Genomic DNA, 19,457 nt, shown 5'->3' on the forward strand with positions numbered 1-19,457 from the left:
CCACAGACAAACATCTCCTCCCCCAAACCACTCCCCCCAAAACAAAGAAAACCCCTCCTCAAAACTTCAACATAAATTGGTGAAAGGAAGTTGACTAAAATACTGCCAAGAAATTACAATTTAAAAGTTTTTTTATAATAAATTCTGTTGAAATATTAGAATACTGTGGTAACTTAAACTTATGGTTTCTCCTGATAATTACCAAGTGGTTAGACCATGTATTCCTGAAAAGAAAACAGGGGCTAAACATTGGTAATCAAAAAGAAAAAAATTAATTACATTTTAAATTTTTAATATTGGTTAATGTTCTAGTTTCAAGACAGTTTAAATGGCTTCTTCTAAGTAACTAATTTAAATATTTTCTTCAGTTTCATAGACTATAGTTAAAATTGCTTACTTTGCCAACTATAAACTGACTGGTTATATATTAATAATCCTCAAGGCCACCTGCTTTTAAATCTCATGGTTACAATCTTTATTAAAAGCTTTCCACAGAGAGACATATAGAAGAGACTGTAACAGAAGTAACTAGCTTAGCATTTGTGTTCAGTCACTTTGTGGGCTTTCGTATTTTTTCAGCCATGGCTAATAACTGTAATTATTTAGCTTGGTCTTAATCATGGTATTCCCTAAGGTATGTTAAAAATAATAATAATAAAAAAAAATTCTTCCTGTAACTAAATAGTGAAAGCTGCACCACTGAGATGGCAGTAGGAGAAACAATTAGCAAGAGCCGGTGTACCATTTCTTGTTTCTCTAATCTAAATATTTTTGGTAATTTTCAAAACAAAATAAATTTAAAACTACCCCTTTGAACCTGTTTGTTGTTTGTTCAGTGAACTGTGCACACTGCTGAGCAAATTATTAAATTATTATGAAAAGGCGCGAATTCACTGAGGAGGTCTATGCTATGTAGTAGAACTGGCTGGCAATTTTTTGACAACCCCCCCCCCCTTTTTTTTTTTTACAGAAACATATCAGTTTTGATTAAACTTTTGTCACAAAGGTTTCTCAGGTTGTGGATGGCATTTCTTGTCAAAACCAGAAAGAGAGAGAGACCAGAATAACCTAACTCTACCTGATTGAGAATAGGGACTTGAACCTGGGTCTCGCATGTCCCAGGTGAGGGTCTGCCCACTGGGATAGGGATGTTCTGGGTTGGATGTTCATCTTTCTCTGTATTTGTCCATTTTTTTTTGCAAAAAAAATCAAAAGGGCTCATTTATTTTCCATATGGGAATGAAACCAAATCTTATGGAAATCTTGTTTTCTGGCCAGTAGCTTGAAGGATACATAGGGCATCCTGTAGGTTAGGACCTGAACCAAGTCTTATAAAATTCCTCCATCTGACCTAATATTATTAAGACAAACCTCAACATTTTTAGAATTCAGATTCAGTTCAGATAACCTGTTGCAAAATTAGGCGGAAACATCACAAGAACAAGTTCTTGTCAGATTTCTTGCACCTATGGACATGGGAGTGCTGGAACTATGGGTGCTGGGGGTGCTGCTGCACCCCTGGCTTGAAGTGGTTTCCATCATAAACAGGATTTATAGTTTGGTTCAATGGCTTTCCGCAACCCCACTATATAAATTGCTCCAGCACCCCTGCCCATGTTTCCTTCTGGCTGGTAAATTGAAGGTGGTAATGGGGGAAGAGGGGTCAGAACAGTCTACACTTTCTATTCTATCCAGATAATGCTCAGCACAAAGGTGTTTACACTGTCCCTAAGTGTGGTTAATGTTTTCCTGCTCTGGTTGGCCTGTCACAGTTCCAGAACTGCAAAGATATTTCTATTCTAAAACTGGGTGGAGGTTCATCATGTTTTCTCCCATCCTTAATTAAAACCAGGAACACTCATAATCCATAAGAATGGCCATACTGGGTTAGACGAATGGTCTGTCTAGTCCAGTATCCTGTCTTCCAACAGTGGCCAATGGCCAGGTGCTTCAGAGGGAGTAAACAGAACAGGAAATCAGTGAGTGATTGCTCCCTTGTCATCCAGTCTCATCATCGGGCAGTCAGAGGCTTAGGGAAACCAAGAGCATGGGGTTGTATCCCTGATCATCTTGGCTAATAGCCATTGATGGACCTGTCCTTCATGAATCTATCTAATTCCTTTTTTAAACCCAGTTATACTTTTGTCCTTCACAACATCCCCTGGCAATGAGTTCCACAGGTTGACTGTGTGTTGTGTGAAGAAGTACTTCCTTTTGTTTTTTTTAAACCTGATGCCTGTTAATTTTATTGGGTGACCCCTAGTTCTTGTGTTATGTGAATCCATTACGTTAATAAAGAAAGAAAACAGTTTTGCTGCAGAATTATGTAAATGAGATGTAGCCCTTGCCCTGTGCTGTAGCAACCAGTTTAGCTAAGAGCAGTGGCCCCGGTCCTGTTTTGCATAAGGTCATTAATTGGGCCTCTTGCATTTTCACACTTTCTTTTGGGTCAGGTCAGCGGTAGAGTCGCTGCGAGTGTGGAATTTGAAACTTTTTTTGTCTGTTACTTCACATTGTTGAAATAAAAGCTACTTCTTGCTGAAAGTTAATCATGGAGTTGTGATGGGTTCGGTCACAGAGACCCCCTTGGGAGTGTCACCTGACATGCTGAAACTACCTCTGAGCCCATTTTCCCTGTCAGCTTGGGACTCCAGAACCATGTCTTGTTGAACCAGATATGCAAGCGTGCTGCAACACAGACCCAGGGTCTGAACCACGTCCCCAAAGCCGCAGGCTTTAACTGAAAATCACGTAGCAGGTACTCCTATCTCCAGCACCGAGACACACAGCTCCCAATGGGATCTAAACCCCAAATAAATCCGTTTTACTTTGTATAAAGCTTATAGAGGGTAAACTCATAAATTGTCTGCCCTCTGTAACACTGATAGAGAGATATGCACAGCTGTTTGCTCCCCCCAGGTATTAATCACTTACTCTGGGTTAATTTAATAAACAAAAGTGATTTTTGTAAGTATAAGAAGTAGGATTTAAGTGGTTCCAAGTAATAATAGACAGAACAAAGTAAGTCAGCAAGTAAAATAAAGCAAAAACACGCAAGTCTAAGCCTAATACATTAAGAAACTGAATTCAGGTAAATCTCACCCTCAGAGATGTTCCAATAAGCTTCTTTCACATCCTAGACTCCTTCTTAGTCTGGGCCCAATTCTTTCCCCTGGTACAGTTCTTGTTAGTTCCAGCTCAGGTGGTAACTAGGGGATTTCTCATGACTGCCAGCCCCTTTGTTCTGTTCCACCCCCTATTTTTGTAGCTTTGGCACAAGATGGGAATCCTTTGTCTCTCGCTGGGTTCCCACCCTTCCTTCTAAATGGAAAAGCACCAGGTTTAAGATGGATTCCAGTACCAGGTGACATGATCACATGTCACTGTAAGACCTCATTGTCCATTCTTTCAGGGTTGGCTTGCACGTACCCAGTAAGGTTTGCGAGTAAACAGAGCCATTTACAACCAATTGTTCTGGTTAATGGGAGCCATTAAGATTCCAAGACACCATTAATGGCCCACACTTTGCATAGTTACAACTGGACTTTAGAGTAATACTTCATATTTCTAGCTTTAGATACCAGAATGATACATACATATAAATAGGATGAACACGCTCAGTAGATTATAAGCTTTGTAATGATACCTTACAAGAGACCTTTTGCATGAAGCATATTCCAGTTACATTATATTCACGCTCCTTAGCATATTTCCATAAAGCATATGGAGTGCAATGTCACAGGAGTGTTCCAGTGCTTTATAAGATATTTATATGCTCTCCTGAGTCCTGTCTCTTTCTATAGAAGAGTGCTGTCTTGAGAACAGTTCAGCCGAAAGAATTGCACAGCTTCACTTCGCAGTCCTCCTCTCAGCCAAAGTGTCTAAAGACAATACTAAACAAAGAGAGATGCTCCAGAAAATGTAGGAATATTAGATCATTTTGTTTGGTTTTATCATTTGGGATATAATGACCTCAATTTGCACATGTGGCACTTTTAACTTTTCTTGCTAAAAGGATCTTGGGCATGAAACAGTTTAAAAAAAGTGTTAAATATTTAAGACTTCAATATAACTTAGAAATACCCATTGGACAGTGCTGTTGTCATGTCCTTTGTCTAAGGTCTGCACCCAGATATAATATTGATGGGAGTTTAAATAAGTATATCCATTGTTAACTTTATAAAAAGTATTAACAGTGAGATTGACTACTGCACTTAAATTGTTTATTTGTAATGTTCTAATTTTTAAAGTTTGTGTTGTCTTTAAAAAGAAAAAAACATTATTTTTTATTGTGGCCCCATTTTGGAATATGTAGGGTAGGTGGGGCTATGACTGATTAAGAACTTGCCCTAGAGTCAATGGTTTTAGAGAGAAAATCTGCTAGCAATAAATCTGTGTTGCAGAAAAGGGTGGAGCTGATAAATTAGAGTAGAGTAATTTGCCTTTTTTATTTTGCATTGGAACATTGTTGGAGTGACTACAGTGAATTAAAAAGTGACATTTATCTGCTGTGCCTTTCAGGTGTATTCACATTACTCCTGTTTAGGGAAAAATCCCTAAAATCTTTCTTGTACAGATGAGCTGGGGGCAGGAGACAGTTCAGAGAGACTCTTTACTTCCTAGCACATCTGTGAAGAAGTAGGGAAGATAATAGATCCATGCCTCCCTTGGAGTACTAGATAGGGTGCACAGTTAACACTACTGGTGAAACTTCACACCCCTGATGGAGCATGGTTGGGGAGAGCAGTCCAGACACAAGCCCCACTGCAGGCATACTTCCCTCAGCAGCAAGCACTGGGAGAGCACGTGCTGCTTCATTTTGGAGTAGCATTAACCAATAGTGTGCATTATGGTGTGTCTGCTAGCCTCTTCTGAGGCACCATCTTACCCCATGCTTCTTGTCCCACCCCAATTTGGTTCATGGTCATTTACACAGAATTTTGCCCTTCCTCTTTTTCCAGGTGTAGAGCATTAATGACTTACAAGGTGACTTTTGGTTTTGTTCACATATGCAGTGCTTCTTTCATTAGGCAACGGCTGCTTAATGGACCAATCAGAGCAATGAATTTTCTTTATAGTCTGTATTCTGTCAGGGTCACAGGATACATGATACAATACAGCAATCCTCTTGCTTTACACTGACTATACAACTAGCTATATTAAGAGAGGAGAACACTAGAGACCATCTTTTCTCATGTTTACAGTTGGTCTTTGAGGGACATTAATTGGCAAAATTACTGTCTCCTCATTCCCATGTGAAAAGAGTTGTAATCACAGGAAATCTTTTTTTATATGTTTTCTTTAATATGTTTTTTATACGAGTAGTGACTGTGGGTCTTCCCCCCCCCCAAGGTTTTTAGAGTTGAGCTGGGATGTCTAATTCTGTCTTGGTGCTGGGGCCAAATGATTGTTTTGTAATATTGAGAACAGCTACAAACAAAATAAGGTGGATTAAGTGACGTTGGTGGAGAGTTGGTCATTTGGAATGGGCAGATTGGAGGGCAGTGTAATGGGCATGTGTGGGAGGAGCATAGGGATAACGTGGTGGGCTGGGTGTACTTGCCTCTGGGTGTTCTAGGAGTAGCATGCATTAGTGGGAACCATTCAGTATTTCATATTAAATGACTTTTAAAATATAACCTTTATAACTTTTTAAAATGTTCTCTGAGGACAGGTTGTTACACTGCAGTATAATTTGAAATCATGATCTGGATATCTTTGAAGAAATATGAGGTGATATAAGAATTTAAGTTATTGTATTTTAAGTGCCATTTCTAGCTGAAGGATATTATTACTAAGGGTATAATGGTATAAATAATGCAAATGATCCATTATCCAGAAGCTGAGGATATCAAAGGGTGGCTTGCTAACTACCAGTAACGCATAATGTATCCTTTCTGTTATCTTTCCTCTTTCCATATTGTTTGTACTTCTTTTGCCTTATTGCACGTCATAGGAATGTATGGGCTAGTGATGGGAAAGAAATGCCAGTTCTGAACACTAGTTCCCTTTAGCACCTGGATGCTGAGTTTGTGTGTGTGTGTAAAGTCACACTGGTCAAAGAGAGATGAATGGAGAAATTAAAGTGCCTATATTTCCTTAAAGAAAAAAATTGTGTACTCTTACTAGCTTTATTCCGTCAACTGACTTTTTAAGTTATCTTTATATCTTTTACTGTCTATTATTCTAGTTTACAGACTGCCAATTCATGCAGCGACACCATGTTTCGGCAGCTAGTTCTTGCTGGTAACCCTAGATGCTTCTGACATCAGACTTACAGTATAAAATTACAAGGAAAATGAGGTAATAATTTTGTTCAGTGTGCAATTCACTCTTCTTATTCTTCTCTATTTCCTTCAATTTTATTATCTCAGCTTTCCCAAAAATCATTAAAGTGCTCATTAGATCTTAAAATATAGTTTATTCTGTAGACAAAAATTAATAACTTGCCATAGCTTGTTATAATTTTAGAGAAATGTAATTCTGTAATAATTTTTTAAAAATGAGAGCTAAAAATTGCTTAATCAGGGATACCTCTGTGGAATAGTGTTCCCTTCTAGCTAATGAATACTAATTAAAATGAAAGAAATACCCATAATATTCCTAGAGCCTTTACTTTAGTATATGTTATCATGTAATGCAGCCAGGTCTAGGATTGAACATACCATCAGTTTAACAGCTCAAATCTATTAAATTTTAGTAGAGGAACTGAAAAGGAATGCTGTATTAGACAAAATTATAGAGAGAGGCTTTCATGAATCAAAATATAATAACTGAAGTTGGAATTTGGCCAGGATGCTGGGGCTGACACTCCTATTCTTAAAAGAAATATTAGATCAGTAGCTTATTTTAAAGTCTCATCTGAAAAGTGGCCATCCAAAATCACAGTGCTCCTTAATACCATGCTGGGGTAGTAGATTAATACTGACTCACCTACTGACTTATCCACAATGCTGTCTGCAGCACACTGTGTTGCCTTGGAGGCCTCCCATACAACTACTGATTGGAATTTTCCTTGCAGTAAAGTTAATTTAATATTAGCTGGCCCAGATCTTGTTACAGGCCTTATCCAAAGCCCATGAAGTCAATAGAAAGACTCCCATTACCTTCAATGGACTTCCAGTCAGGCTCCAAACTAGTATAATGACAGAATTTGCCATAATGGCTGGATTTTGCACTAAATATAATAGTAAAAAGATGCAAGAATAGTTTTTATTTGCTGGAATATTTTTATCTTTGAGTGCCAGCTGTAAACTAAGAGATCCACATAGAAGTGAACAATGAAAGTCCACTTTACTTTCCAGTTGGAAGATAGCTCTGACATGGTGAGAATTGGAACATGACGGGATATTTTAAAATAACAGTGATATTTATAGTACCATAATTGTATCTGCCACTTTACAGGTAAATGAAAAGGCAAGACCTCATGTGTTGTACAGTTCAAAGTCCAAATAGTTCAGGTGCAAGGCTGACAACATAGAGGTGGTGGAGTGCAAAGGTAAAAGAGATCCACAGGACTGAAAGTCTGCAGTCCCACTAGATTTAAAGTTAGGCTCTTTCTTTTGTATTTGTATGTTCTCTCTCTCAGAATCTAAGGTTTCATTTCCAGCAATATACAGAGCTTTTCTAAAATCCCTTCTGGCTGTGAAGACTGCTTTTGATATGTAGATAAGTATACTGTTGCTAGTGCAATATCTTAGATCTACAGATACATTAAATCAATAGCTCTGAGACAGGAGTCCAATTATTCATATCACTAAGATGTCAGTTTAATTCTGATAATTCAAATATCCTTGTATCATTGAGAGTTTATCCAAAATAGGAGCACCTAGTTTAGAGACATTTGGATTTAATGACCAAATCCTCCTGGCATGCATGCCTTCTCCATGATTTCACAACAAGGGCCTGGGCTAAACTTCCACCATTAACCCTCCACTTACTTTTGGATACTAACGTTGTAATGGAAAAGTGGAGGGTGTGGAAAGAAAAAGGCAGTTTAGAAAGCTTAACCAGCAGCTAATTGGATGTAGGAAGTGCAGGAAGTACCTAGGAAAGCCTTTAAGAATTATATCTATATTAGTTTGTACTATGCTTTGATGATGTAAAGAGAGGAAGGATGATCATGTGATTGAGGTTCTGACTGGAACTCTGAAGATTTGGGTTCGGTTTCTCTTACAGACTTTCTGTGACCTTGGGCAAATCACTTTGTCTCTTTGTGCCTTGGTCTTCTTTCTCTAGAATGGGGATAATGCTCCTTCTCTTGCTTGCCTATCTTGCCTACCTTAATTGTAAGCTCTTTGGGGCTGAGACAATCTCTTACTATATGTATGTACAACTCCTAGCATAATAGGGCTTTTAGGAACTACTATTCTAGTATATATAATAAATAAAGTACTATGTAAATGTGTGTAGTTATTATTAAGTATATTGTTACATTTCTTACACAGCAATAAGTCCTGATAGCACATATATTGTGCTGTAAAATAATTATGCTGACAGCATTTACTTAGTCATAATGCTGTCATGTACTAACCAGAGAAATATCCATATCCTAGCATACGGCACTTCTTGGATTTATTGAGATTCACTTAATGATAATCATGTAAATAACATTTTAAAGTAAAATGAAGTGTTGTTTTATGCTTTTTGAACTATAAATCAAAGGAATAGCTAAATGAGATCCTATTTAATAAAAAACTTATAACTTTGTTCCCCTTATACATCTGGAACGAGGCTAATCATCCTGTCTGCCCACTGGTGGAGACAAAAACACTGAAGATTTAAGTGACTTCATACTTTAAATAACTGAAACTCATCTCCTTAGAGCAGTTGGAACTAATGTTTGCAACTTACTGAGACTAAACTACTGTATTTCTGTGCTTTTAGATATAGTATTTTGGAGTGTAAGGTTGACCAGTCCCATCTGTCATCTCCTTGCTCCTAGTCCCAATCTTGAATAGCATCAATTGAGACATTCTGCTTAGTCCTAAGAATCCTAAATGTCTTTAAAACATCCCTTTTGTTTGTCATTGAGAAATCTTATGAAATGATTGATACCTCCCATTCCCAAACTGTTGATCCTGGCAGTCCAGCAGACATTAACAGAGTTGCACAACGTCTTACAGATTAAACTGTTGACTAAAAATGCAGATTCAGGCTGACTGAAATACTTTGCAAATTTGTATAGGTTTTGGCAAATTGTTTTGGTTGATACAAAAAAAGAAAACATTTCAGAAATGTTGAAACAAACTATTTCTCAACTTTATCAAAAAGAAATGTTTCCGTGGCTTCTAAAAATTGTTTTAAAATGTCTGAAAAAAATAAAATGTTTTGTTTTGGGACAAAAATTAAAAAAAAAATCATTTTCAGCTCAGTCAGAACCAATTTTTAATTTTTTTGCAACTGCCAGGGAACCAAAAACCCAGTTATTCATGCAGCCCTAAATATTAACAAATGATTTCCACAGAGCTGTGGTGAAATTACTATGGCTGATGTTCAAAAACATGTTAAAATGGTCACATTTGCATCTTAATTTCATTTTTAAAATCCTGGTGAAAGGTGCCAGATTGACAGCCTTTGAGTCAAAGTCCTCCAGGTATCCACAAAACAAGCTTCCCCAGACTGTTCTCCTAATCAGCCTCCCCCTCTATGTTTTGGAGGAAGTACTGAGGTTTGAGATGGATAGTAGTTAAGTCTCCACACCCATTCAGTCTCTGGCCTTTCTCCTGAGATTGCCAGGAAAGGTGCCAGTTATGATGGTGGTTATTGTTATGTGATATCTGTCAACAAAGATGTGAACTGATACCATGCACTCACTCCATTTAGACTCCCATGCAGCCATTGGCAATTAAAGACTTTTGGTTACTAGTCCTGCTGGGTAAGATTCAGGCCTGTGACGGAATCTCATCAATCTGTCAAACTATCTAATTGCCGCCAAATCAGCCATGTTATTTATTTCCATTAAAGGCACTGTGGGGAAAAAAAGTTTCTGAAGTGGCACAGAATAAAATTGAAAGGGAATGAATCGATGAAATGTTGTTTTCAGGATTCTTTGACGGTATTGGTAAATTTGTGTGGGTTAAAGTAATTTAAGAACGGATGGGGAAGAAGTTTAGTTTTGATAATTTGAGAGAATAGGGAAGACGATGGTGTGGTTGCTCTGTCTTTTGTATATAACTGTTCACTTTGGATGTTGGGTAGGTACAGATTTTTAATAACTAAAGAAATAAAATATTATGGTGAATGAACTTAAGGAAACATTTTTCTTATTTTGGTATTGACTTTACCAGTTGCTTAACTTTAGTATTTTCCTGTGCTTAGATTGCAACATTACTCCAAAATGTTTGTTGTCATAGGGTAAATATTTCATTGTAACATTTAAAGCGTGCAGGATTAAAATAATGGAGAACAGAAAAATGAAAGAATTTTTTTGAGAAAAAAGAGTTGTCCTTTAATACTCTTACACAATGTATTACAGAATCCTGGCTCTTAATCAAACTTGTACAGATTTTACCATTGTTTATGGAGTCACCATTTTTTTTTGTCTTCTGCTTCCTAGTTATTTAGCATTCTGGTAAGGCTGTAGGCAGTTTAATTAATACTTTATAACAAAAGAGAAGAAGAGTGAATATGCAAGCAGCAGTTTTTATTTGCTTCTCCCTAATGAGTTTGAATTAAAGTTCCCTGGCATTGGCCCAGGAGAATCAATGCAAATACATTAACTTTGTGACAATAATTTCCCTGCCACTTTGCTGCAGTTCTATTTGGAAGAGTGATTTTCTGTTAAGCTTGGTATCAGACCTATAGCGCTTATCCTAAATGCTCTTTGCTGTGACTAAAACCTATGTCTGACAGCAATGATAGTCTGATCTTTCAGAAAGATGAATTCCCTCCATTATCAATTTGGAATGTATTTTATTTTATGTCGTTGGTTTGCAGTAGTACTTTTCCCATCAGTCAGCAACTGGGTTTGCGTAGTGGTGGTTGGAAAAAGAAACTTAGGGGTGAGATTTTCAAAGCTGAGTAAAGTCAACAAAATGTAATGCACTCCAAGGGCTGCAAGAGCAATTCCAAATCCAAGTGGGTCTGGCTTTGTAAAGGCTTTTCAGATTGACAGCGGTTGCGTATGTGATTAAGTGTTCAGGAAAAGGCCCATTTTCCATGTCTGTCTGAAGCTGACACCCATACATAAAATAATTACTTTCAGGAGGAATGGTGAATTTAGTGGTTTTCAAAACACAGACAGTCTACTTCCTACCAACTACACATAAACAGATATTTGAGTGCACATGTTACTCCAGCAATGGCTGGCACTTATAAAGCTTGCCAAATATCTTCTGGGTTTGGATTTTATCATACATCTTAGTTTGCATGTTGACTAATGCTACTCATTGATGGGAAGGTCATACTCAGTCAGCAAGGTCTGGTGACTAGAACATGGGAACAGGAATCAGCCTGCCTGAGTTCTGTTCCTGGCTCTGCCACATCTTTGCTATCTATCTTTTGGTAACTTGCCTGCCTTCTCTGTTAATTCAGTCTTCCCAGTTATAAAGTGGAGATGATGATGATTTCCTGTCTCAGTGGCACTGAGAGGTTCAATCAATGTTTGTAAAGTGCTTTGAGACCCTTAAATGAAAGGCTCAAAAGAAGCGTAAGTGTATCATTTTTTAGGGGAAATAGGATAATGCCTGTAAAGTCTACAGTAGAATCCACTGTCCAGATCTCATTAATATAAATACCAAATTTAACAAATCTGTCATGAGTCTCTGATGGAATCTTATCATTCCTCCAGTTATCAAAATTTAATTCTTAAATGGAAGAATTTGGTGTCTGCAGCTTCAGATATTTGGCAGCTGATCTTTTAATGTCAAGGTTCTGCTTCAAGCACTGGCGTTCAAGAATATTTATGACTGTTAGAGAAAATCTATGGCAGACTTTGGTTTCATAAACAAAATTATCATAGAGGCTTGTGACAGGAATCAACCTCCACATCTGTGAGGTACGCTGTTAAAAGGCTATTTGGCAAGGATTAAAATACATGAAAGAACACAAAACTGGCAAGGAAAACATGGCAATGAAATGCAGTTTCACTAACAGTAATACAAATAATAACAGAAAAGAGGAAATGGGCAAAGTTTAAAGTAATAGAAAGGAGATAAGGAAGGATAAACTAAATCAGCACAAGGCATAGAGCTAAGTAACAATGAAAAGTGGAATTTAGAGTGTGGGTTCTAATATACTATTGGGTATCTTTAATCCATTCCTTTCCAAGTTCCCCTTTGTCTGTTAATTATCTTGTTATATTTTAAGTTCTTTGGGACTGGAATCTGTCTTATTTTACATGTCTGCTCCCCAACATTTAGTGTTATGGACAAGATTTTCAAATATGGCTTCCTAAATGTAGGCTCCTAAATTCATGTTTGGGTGATTGAATAAATGCCCAGATTTTGAAAAGTGCTGTGCCCCTGCAGCTTTGATTGAATTTAGTGAGAAAGGCTGGCTGTTCATTTCTGAAAGTGAGAACACTTCTTTAAGCATCTGCATTTGGACTTAAACTCCAATTATTAGGCATCCATTTAGATGAATAAGAACAAAAATGGCACAGTCTAGGTGGTATAACATACAAATGATAAGTTAATGACTGATAAGTCAAACACTTCTTTAACATGCATGCAGGTAACATTCATGTCAATGCATTGTTGTGGGCTTATTGTGCTTATGTATATTTTAGTATTTAGAGCCACCCTAAAGGCACTGCTGCTGAACAGAGCAAGAGTGAATAAATGAAACACATATGCTAGTGTGCTAGAAGGAGATTCAGGGAGGAAAGATGAGATGATGGAAGTTGCTGCACTTTTCAGTTTTCTTGCAGAAAGAATAATTTAATCCTAATGACTGTCTATTCCCTCAAAATACAACTATGCTTTTGTCCAGGCCTCATAAGAACATATGAACATTGGCTGATGTGGCTGATGAACAGCCAGATGCTTCAGAGGGAATGAACAGAACAGGGCAATTCTGAATGTCATCCAGTCCCAGCTTCTGGCAGTCAGAGGTTGAGGTACACCTGGAGCATGGGGTTGTGTCCCTGACCATCTTGCTAATAGCCATTGATAGACTTATCCTCCATGAACTTATCTAATTCTTTTTTTAACCCAGTTTTACTTTTGGCCTTCACAACATTGTATGGCGAGGAGTTCCACAGGTACACTGCGCGTTGTGTGAAGAAGTACCTCATTTTGTTCGTTTTAAACTTGTTACCTGTTATTTATCCCTTTACATAACACAAGAACTAGGAGGTACCTGATGAAATTAACACTTTCTTATTAACTTTCTCCACACTGTTCATGAGTTTATAACCCTTTAGTCATCTCTTTTGTAAGCTGAACAGTCCCAGTCTTTTTCATCTCTCCTCATAGGGAAGCTGTTCCCTATCCTTAAACATTTTTGTTGCCCTTCTCTGTATCTTTTCCAATTTTAATATATCTTTTTTGAGATGGGGCAACCAGAACTGCATGCAGTATTCAAGATGTGGGTGTGTCATGGATTTTTATACTGGCATTATGAGATTTTCTGTTTTATTACCTATCCCTTTCCTAACGGGTTAGGGGGGTGATGCGTCCAGAGAACTATCCATGGTGACTCCAAGGTCTTTCATCAGTGGTAACAAGTCATTTAGATCCCCATCATTTTGTATGTATAGTTGGGATTATTTTTTTCAATATGATTTACTTTGTATTTATCCACATTGAATTTCATCTGCCATTTTGTCATCCAGTCACGCAGTTTAGTGAGATCCCTTTGTAACTCTTTGCAGTCAGCTTTGGCTTAACTATCTTGAGTAACTGTGTCATCTGTCAATTTTGCCACTTCACTGTTCACCCCCTTTTCCCAGATCATTTATGAATCTATTGAAGGTGGGCGGCCTGCAGACTATGCCCTGATAGTGTAGAGATAGATGGTAGTAATGTCTAGAAGATAAGCAGAGTAGTAAGCAGATCACCAGTCCTAAAAGTCCCATGTATAGCTGTATGGGCTACTATAGCCCAAGTAATGTAGTAGGGGCAGTGGAGAAATTGTGTGGCTGTTTTGTACGAAGCCAGTCGGTTGTGGAATTCTTTCCTTCAATGCTTCTTCAATCCCCTGGTTATATCTTGTTCACATAGAGGGAGGGAGTTTCAAAGTGGGTTAGATCAAAGTGCATTACAGAACTTTTAGTGCGCGGCAGCTGCATCCACATGAACATTTAGTGTGTGGCAGGCTAGTGCGAGGTAGATTTACACTCCAGCTAGCTGCAAGCTAAGTGTTCGTATAGGCAAGCTTTTACAATAACAGATTTTCCCAACTTTCCATTATGCTACTGATGATGATAATCCTTCCTGAGTCAAACACTGAATAAATCCTTATAGAAATCCAGTCTCTCTGAAAATACTTCCCTCTAATAGTTTATATAGTACTGAAATGTTTCATACAGTAAAAGAGGTTAGACTTCCTGTACTTTCTAAAGAAAAGAACAAAGTCTTACGTTGCACTTTAAGGCAAGGCATTGGGATTGTGTAAAATAGGTCAGAGATGTATTTAATTTTAAAAAGGGTGGACTTGTGAGGGGGAGAGAATAAAATTTTCCATAATTGCAATCAGGTAACCCTGAGGTGTGGTTATCATAAAATAATTACACCCCAGAGAGATTAGAGGCATCCACCATTGCCTGCTGCCTCATAATGCCTCAGGGATGTGATTAATTTATGATAATTAAAGATCTTAAAGTGGAAGTATTGCACAAACATGGGAAATCTGAAAAAGTTTGGAGGTTGGGGCCTGGCACAATGTTTTATGTAATAATGTTTTAACTTTTTTGTTTGTGATCTTCTTTTTCTGTCCCACGTGTTTCCTGGCTCTTAACAGTGGAAGTGGCATCATGAAAGAATTAAATTCCCACAGGACCCTAAATATACCAGTGCCCTGCTCATATTAGCATAAGATTACTAGTGTTATTCAAAGTGGGGCATCACCTTTGGTAAGCAGTTTAATAATTTAAGTACCTGCCTCTTTGAACCTGCTCAGATTGGAGGCTGAGATCACTATTGCCACTGTCCAGGATAGTGAAAATTTGTAAGAATATATATTTTGTAGAGAGGGCTCCAGACAAATAATTCTGGATTCAAACTTTCCTCTCATTTAGTGGTATTTAGGGTCTTGAGGTTTGGTTTGGGCTTATATCTAATCCACCTTCCCTTCTCCCCTCCAATTAACTAGTGAAATTTCTGCTCTTCTTTCCTCTCATTTAGCTGATGTGTAGGCTATTAAAAATGCTAGGGTTGTAACCACTATAGGTTTTTCACTATCCATGTATATTTCTATAGTTATGTTCAATACTACCTTCATTTCCCTCTCAAATCCAAGAGTGTTATTACAAAGAACATATCTTTTTCCCATTCTCAAAAGCATTAAGACTAATAAAAGACCATCACACAATAGATTCCTACAGTCTTACAGTAATAGTTAACAACCTATTCTTGAAAATGTGTAACAAGTCATGTTGCTGCATAAAAATATATACATGAGGTATTAACATGCAAACAGAACAACCTTGAGGTCTCTTTGCAGATGAAATTCTGTGGAGCGCTAAACATATTTTTTTTCTTAAATTTCTATAGTTTGGTTCATTGCTAACTCCACTTCAGACCATGCATGGACCAGGAGAGGTTTTGTAGTTTATCTGGTTGATTTAATGGCTTAGTAGAAGTAGCTCTTGCGTCTTGGGTGAAAACTACATTAACCACACAAATAAGAGAGTGCTAGATTTTGAATTTAATGCTTGTGCAAAAGACCATGTCTGAAGTAGAATTAGCATTCCTTTCCCCACCCCTATATCCAGTGATGAGCTGCCAAAATCTTAACAACCGGTTCCCTATAAAAAGTTCTGATTTAAGGGATGTGCCACAGTATGTATTTTTTGTACCTTTTTCCATAAGAAGTGGCAATGCATTGAGTCATTGGGAGTCACACTTAACAACAACAACAACAAAAAATAAAAAACATTTTTACATGTTTGTTACAATAGAAACAAAGTATTGCTCTCTTAAATTAATTTAAAATACATTTGAAAAGAAGAAAATATAAAAAAGAGATGTATGAGTAAGCAAATGATAATATTTAAGAATGAAATGCCTATTATTCTTGTATTTTAAAATATTACATGTGAACTACTTAAGTTATTAAAAATAAAAAGTGTAATATATTCATGTTGAAGTATACAATGCAACAAGCAATATTTTAAAGAATATTTAAGTACATTATTTATTACTAATTAGGTAGTAATTTCCAAATGGCTTCTTGATCTTCTCTGTAATCTTTGTGTTGGATACACAAACTATGGCATCTAATGCGGATCGATGACTTCTCATCCATGCTTTAACATATGGTATTGGATTCCAGGAACTTAGTGGTTTTCCCAACAAATTGATGGTCATAAAGCTTGAGATATGTGTAATTGTTAAATTCGCCCTTTTATCACTACAAATAATATTCATCAACGAAAAACAGAACAAATTGCAATTGTGTTCATAATTTGCTTTGCTTTCCTTATTGTTTCCAGATCAAGATGATGTTTTGATTGAATGTTATTCTCTACATAGTCACAAAAATCATTTAAATCGACTACAAATTTTATGAATTTGTTTAATTCATGCACTTTTTCTTCTCCTGATTTCCAAGGTAACCCGACATCTTCAATATTCCATGAAGTGGGATCCATATCATTGAATAATTCAACTATTTTAGGTGTATTACTAGAATGACCTAAATTATCTTCTTTATATTTAATGTGATTTTCGTTTAATAATCTTGCCTTCATTTTTTCAGTAATACACTCTATTACTTTGTCTCGTGGCAGTGATTTAAACCTTACATTATCTTCAAACTCTATGCAGTCAAAAGCATCACTTTCTATCATTTCATTAATTTTATTTTCATGTATACCAAAACTATCTTTTAATTGTATGAAAAAATCAATTGTTCATTTGATTAGCTTATCTGCCTTTGTTAAACTCAATTGTGTCACTTGCAGTGCATTTGATAATAATGCAAGTTCATCCAAAATGTCAATCATTAATGGCAAGTCTTTTAAAAAATCTTTGTTTTTCAATCTTTTTTCCATGCCAGAAAATTTCTTATTTTTTGAAAAATAAATATAAAGAGCTGGATAAGCTCTCCAGACCGTTTTGACAGCTCTAAGGCTAGAAGAAGCCCATTGTGGACCAAAAACACGGCCTATTTTGATTATTTCAATATATAGTTCTTCAGAAACTTTTTAAAGTTCAAACTGACTTTTATTTGACTGATGAAAAATTGCATAAATCTTGTCCAAAAAATCTTGAAATGGCTTATTTCATTGATATCATTTATAGCATCATCTAAAGCCAGTTGTAGCCGATGATTCAAACAATGCCAAATTCTAATGTTTGGAAAATCTTGAATGAGTCTTGTAGCAACTCCAGATTTATGTCCAAGCACGGTGCTCGCGCCATCAGAACAAAATCCGATTAAATTTTTCTTTAAATATTCTGTGTCAAATCCTATATTGGTTAACATATTTCTCAAAGCATTGTAAATATTTTCTGCTTTTGTTGATTCTAATTCCACTAAATTGAGAAAAATTGTTGTTGAAGAATCTTGTAATTCACATTTTATAAGAATTACAAGCACAGTTTTACTTGAAATTGTAGAAGCTTCATCAATAATAATACACATCTTTGAATTGTTTTCAATGATTTTACTAAAAATTTGTTTTCTTATTAATTCAGCAATATGCTCTACGATTCTGATGGCCGAAAATCAAGAATGTAGGCAGTTCCCTAAATCGGTTTCATTCTTAATTTGTAGCTCTACTTCATCCTCCATGTCTGACATTGGTCGGTTTCTTTTTACTAAGCTGTAAACTATGTTGAAAATTTTGCTGGTTATTGCAATATTTTTTTCAGTAACTTTATCAATCACTGTAGTGAGAGGTTCTTTTTTAGATTCATTTAAAATATTTATAACTCTCAAATGAGAGCTTGATTCGAAATGTTCCTTCATTTTGTTTCTTAATGAAGGTTGCTGAACTTTTTTCATCAGTTCCAGATGCTTTAATAGTACACTTTTGCCATTCCGAAGAAATGTGTAAAGATTTTCCTCCAGGGACCCCCAAATGTGACATATTTGCACAGTGGGAACAGCCAAGTTTTTTGCCTTCAATTATCAAGCCATTATATTTCTTTAAAAAATATTGTGCCTGCTCAGAAGTCCAACAATCGGGTACTACATTTTCACAATCATGTAAATCCTCTTTCATTGCGGACACATTTTCAGATGATTCAACATTTAAGATATTTTCATCACCAAAATTATTGTCATTGGCGTTTTCAGCATTTAAATCCTTATTTTCACTACTAGAATTACTGACTAATGATTTTGTCATTTTAGTGGAAAACCAGTCACGAATGCTTTTCTGGCGTTTCATTATGAAGGGTAAATAATATTGAATAGAAAACTTTAATCTTCGAATAACAGTCCAGTTAGTATTACACACCGAAATATCACACGCAATTTACTAGAAACAAACAGACCGACTATGACTCACTGGTCGTGTTGAATAGTACAGAAAACAGTTGTGCAAGTGCACAAACGAGGCAAGTGCAACCAGGAATAATAAATGAGACGTTTGTCTTGCGTCAGGACAAACTTGGATGCGACCGAGTCGCAGCCTGCGACATTACATGCGCACGCGCATAGCAACATAAATCTGGAACTATCTGTTGTAGAAACGGCTCTTTAACTGCTAGCATTCTGCGTCCCTTTGCATTTAAAGTTTATTTTGTACACCATATTACAAGTCTTCATTAATTTAAGGTTTCCCATTCCAGTTATAAATTTTACATTTACCTGAGCATCCCACGGAACCCCAGAATGACAGCAGGCTAAGCAGTGCCGATGGCCTGGACCCCATCTGGCAAGGGGCTGGCGGCCGGAACCCCAGTCCGGCGGCGGGCTGAGCAGGGTGGCAAGGGGCTGGTGGCCGGAACCCCAGTCCGGCGGCGGGCTGAGCAGGGTGGCAAGGGGCCGGTGGCCGGGACCCCAGCTGGCAGGAGCCAGCGGCCAGAACTCCAGTCCGGCGGCGGGCTGAGAGGGCTGGTAGACAGAACCCCAGACTGGCAGCGGCTCATCCGCCGCTGGTCTGGGGTTCTGGCCGCCAGCTCCTGCCAGCCAGGGTCCCGGCCACTGGCCCCGCTCAGTTCTGTTCACCCAGGTAGGCAGCGGGCTGAGAGGGGCCAATGGCTGGGACCCCAGCTGGCAAGGGGCCAGCGGCCAAAACTCCAGTCCAGCGTCGGGCTGAGTGGGGTGGCGGACAGAACCCCAGACCGGCAGCTGCTCACCCGCCGCTGGTCTGGGGTTCCGGCTGCCAGCTTCTGCCAGCC

The 19,457-nt window shown here is 37.5% G+C and overlaps 1 protein-coding gene and 1 pseudogene across 1 annotated transcript in view; one reads left to right on the forward strand and one right to left on the reverse strand.

Moving 5' to 3' along the window:
• The window catches only part of RGS6 (regulator of G protein signaling 6), a 449,956-nt gene that overhangs the window by 18,829 nt on the left and 411,670 nt on the right, over positions 1-19,457 (forward strand). The window lies entirely within an intron of this gene.
• Positions 16,296-18,502, reverse strand: LOC144265804 (E3 SUMO-protein ligase KIAA1586 pseudogene; annotated as a pseudogene).

Source organism: Eretmochelys imbricata, chromosome 6 (assembly GCF_965152235.1).
Source record: "Eretmochelys imbricata isolate rEreImb1 chromosome 6, rEreImb1.hap1, whole genome shotgun sequence".
NCBI lineage: Eukaryota > Metazoa > Chordata > Testudines > Cheloniidae > Eretmochelys > Eretmochelys imbricata.